This window comes from Arachis stenosperma, chromosome 8, assembly GCF_014773155.1.
Source record: "Arachis stenosperma cultivar V10309 chromosome 8, arast.V10309.gnm1.PFL2, whole genome shotgun sequence".
NCBI lineage: Eukaryota > Viridiplantae > Streptophyta > Magnoliopsida > Fabales > Fabaceae > Arachis > Arachis stenosperma.
This window is the reverse complement of record NC_080384.1, coordinates 46,019,987-46,024,098: the sequence shown is the minus strand read 5'-3', so window position 1 is coordinate 46,024,098 and position 4,112 is coordinate 46,019,987. Positions and strand designations below refer to the sequence as shown.

General features: G+C 35.3%; 1 long non-coding RNA gene across 2 annotated transcripts; it reads right to left on the bottom strand.

Moving 5' to 3' along the window:
• Window positions 1-1,299: 1,299 nt before the first annotated feature.
• On the bottom strand, window positions 1,300-3,718 carry LOC130943972 (uncharacterized). Of its 2 annotated transcripts, XR_009071929.1 has the most exons (5): window positions 3,356-3,718; window positions 2,815-2,892; window positions 2,630-2,734; window positions 1,688-1,883; window positions 1,300-1,578 (listed from the first exon to the last, which is right to left on the bottom strand). It is a non-coding gene; the product is annotated as an uncharacterized LOC130943972 (long non-coding RNA). The 2 variants fall into 2 exon arrangements; XR_009071928.1 differs by having other exon boundaries at window positions 2,630-2,892.
• Between the last annotated feature and the right edge of the window lie 394 nt (window positions 3,719-4,112).

Sequence of the window (4,112 nt, the reverse complement as noted above, 5' to 3'; positions counted from 1 at the left end):
CCATCCAAAAAGACATGATGTATGGAAGTGATATTATAAGCATGACCCTATGGGTGAAAGGAAAAGATGCTGAGTACAACAACATTCTCGGCTTAGTAAAAAACATTGATCTTTCATCTAATAAATTGTTGGGGAAATACTAATGGAAATCACAAACCTATCTGCTCTGATTTATTTGAACTTGTCCAAGAATGAGTTAAGTGGTCACAAAGTATTGGCAATATGGAGTCATTGGAATCCATTGATTTCTCTGGCAACCAACTCACAGGGGAGATCCCTCAAAGCATCACAAACTTGAACTTCCTGAACAAGCTAGACTTGTCCTACAATCACTTGGAGGGCAAAATCCCAACGGGCACTCAGTTGCAAAGCTTTGAAGCATCCGATTTTGTCGGCAACAAGCTATGTGGTCCACCAGTGCTGCTCAACTGTACCATGGATGGGGAAGTTCCTGATGATGATGCTAATGACAATGAAAAAGAGAGAAAGAATCATGGAGTGAAGTGGCTGTTTGTGAGTGTGGCTTTTCGATTTATAGTGGGATTTTGGGGATTTATGGGTCTACTGTTCATATTCAAATCATGGATGTATGCCTATTACCATTTCCTTGACGATGTGTGGTACAAACTTCAATCATGTATGTGACTTTATGATGTTTTTCTGGTGCTTGGTTTTCCTTTGTGTGCATGGAGTTTGTAATGTTTTCTTTTCATTTCTTTTTTGTAATAGTGGAAATAAAAATAATATGCACTTGTCCTGCTTAGCTTGTTTAAATGTAATCCAGTTAGTATTGTTGTCCCTATAATAATAACACTTAATGCGAGTCAGATTTGGAAAAATCCAAGTACCATCTGGAAAGATGCACTTACGATCAAGGCACTTTGAATCCCTCTTTGTCTGAGTGAATATCTGAGTTATAGAAAATATTTTAGTTTTTTTAAGAGAAAAAAAGAGAACTTAACCATTTAAGCCAAAATCAGCACAATGGGTAGCATCTAAAGAAAGAAAAATGACATTAACCTCATAAGGATCTGTATATAAATCATATCTTTTAGCTTGAACTATTGAAATGATTGGTATTATGTAACTGTATGAACCAGCAATAACTGTTGGCAATCTGGTGGCTAAGACTTCAATTGAATACAAGTCATAAAACTTTGGGCAGAAATATAATTCCATATGATCCTATGCAACATTGTATATCAGAGAGTAAAATCACAGTGAATACCGCTTGAATGAACAGAGATTACCCAAAGAAAACAAGTTGTCAATTAACAAGAGTAATTGGAATTAATAAGATACATTCAATACTCAGCAATATATTCCAGATTTCCAATGTTACTTTTCTCCCAAACTTGACTACAATTAAATCCGAGCGTAACCAACCACAGTAACACAACCATCCAGGTTTCTGCACTCAATAAAAGTAAGACAACTTTATTTGTATATCTGACATGTAAAACTGTCCCATGGTTGCCATTTACCCAGCTTGAGTGAAAGTGGAGATTCAGCATTTGAACTCACATAACTTGCCATATTAACAGTGACCTCTCCAAGGATACTAGATCTTCATGGTCCCTGTTAAGCCACATCATAATTCAAACAAACTTCTAACTGATAAAGAAACATCTTAACTACAAAGTAGAGTATACACAATAGGAACAGCAAACAGCAATAGTATCAGCACCATGGCAACAATAAGCTTGAGGAGACATTCATCAATCTCCTTGGAAGAATTATCTCCTGGAAACAATACAAATTCTGAAAAAGAATCTGACCACTGACAACTCCCATTTTGCACCAGCACCTTGCTTGACTTTGCAATAGCTTTACCACTTTCTACCGAAACAACAGAAACAAGCAGCTTCCCATCCCTTGGGTACCTACAAATAAGAGAATCAGTATTTGTTATTATTAACAGAACCATCTATTTCCTTTATTTCCCCGCACACTGAATTACTATTGAAAACAATTCTAAAATCAACATACAACTTTTTTAGCAGCAAAATTTGGATAAAAAGAGTATAATTTTGGTGATTTAAACATTTCTCCCCTTGATTACAACTACTTTAGAACTTAAAGATAAGTCATCTTTGCTTACTTTTAACATGTCACTCCAGTCATTCAATATTATGATTTGTCCCACTGCTTAGTATTAAGTTATTAATAATGTGAATAAAAATATGTATGAACACTTGTTATTCATATCAAACCAACAACCCAATCTGCTACTTGCATTTGATAAAACATTCAAGTCTCAAGGATTCTATATTATACCTCAACAGAACAACTTCACTTTAGTTCACCTTAATTAATTATCATCCATTTCCAATATACTAAACTTCTTCACATAATAAATTTCATCTTCTTTGATAAAATTCAACAAATAAAACACTAGTTTTCGCTGTTTCTAAATTAGAAATAGGATCTAAGATTCTGAGGCTTGCATTGCAAATTCCGCACCAAACGCATAATCAGTTCATCACCGCGGATCAACAATTGCGAACGTACGAAGCATATTAAGCTAACGTGAAAAAAAAAAACACAACAAATTTTCACACACTATTGCATTAGCATTTATCAACGTAAATGGAAGAATAAGGGAAAAATAAAAATTAAATTAAATTACCTGAAGAGCCTTAAAATGAGAGAATCAGAACTCAAATCTTGTATCAGCTGCAGATTTCGAAGAAGCCTTGTTCTTACTCAACCGAAACATCCTCTCGTCTCTCTTCTGAATCACACTCGCGTTCATAATTGGTAACTGGTAAGGTTTCATGTGATTAATCGTAATGAATGGAATACAATACTTACCATTCCACGTTTCTTGGTGACTGCTTGTGCTTCGGTTCAAGGGTGTCGGAAGAGTATATGATCATTTATGTTCAACAACTACATGGATACGCAATATCATCAATTCACTTGCTAACTCTGTATGCACTTAACATATAACACCAAACAAGGAATGAATTCTAAAATTTCAGTTCAATTTGGTGTTAAGCAAGAACATTCACCAAGTGCATAACCAAAATTCAATCTCAATCATCATAAAAACTTATAGAAAACTGCACAATATGAGTTACAATGCCTGATGAAAACAAAATTTGAAGCCTATGATGATCAGACATAAGATTTAACTTTCAGTCAATTTATCGAACAGGTTGTATGCCGGATTCATAAACAGCAATTTCAGTTTAATGTAAGCATCAATCAACCCAAAAATTTCAACCAGCCAATACACATTCAGTCCAGAAACACAAATAATCAACTATCCTAAGTCTAACAAGATCAGTAAAAGCATAATCAAAAGGCACTGAATAAAAAAATAATTAGAAAAAAAAGAAACAGATTCCACCTGCGTTGAGGAGTGAAAAAAGAAGATAGCGTAAGGAGCGGAGGTAGTGTCGTAGCGGCACAGAGTTTCGCCACCGCTGGTGGTTTTCACCGGAACTGGAAGGTGCAGACAGAGGTGGCGCCACGAACAGGGGTGTTGCGTACAGGAGGAAAGAAATGGAGAAATAGGGAAGAAAGAAAAGGAAGAAGGGAGGAGGGAGGGTTAGCGACGGTGGTCGCCGGCGGTAGGAACGGACGGACGGACGAAAGGTTGGTGTGGAGGTCTGCGGACTGGGCTGGGTTTCAGAGAAGAAGAGAAGAAAGAAAGAAGGTTGGGCGGGCGTGGCTTCTCAGGGTCACAGGGTTTAACTCGCAGCAAATTATTTCACCATTTCACTGTTAAGCTTGAATTTGGGCTTGGACAGATCAGGGGTTAGGGTTAGAATTATTTTTTTATAGAGATTTAATTGTGTTTTTAAATTATTAGAGATAAATGTCTGTAAAATAAAAAATTAAAGATATATTTGTCTTTTTATAAAAAATTCAAATATAATTCGGTTTATATTGTGTAAATTGATCAGAACAAACCGAATCTAATAATTATAATACGGACAATTAGGTTTATTAATTTTTTTTAATAAACCGATTTTATTCTGAATTATTAAAAAATAGCTTATTAACCGGTTTAATAGAGATATCCAATCATACTAACGTCTTTAAAAAAAGACGTTTTTTGTGTCTTTATGTAAGTGGCCTCCCATACTCATATACCTAACAAA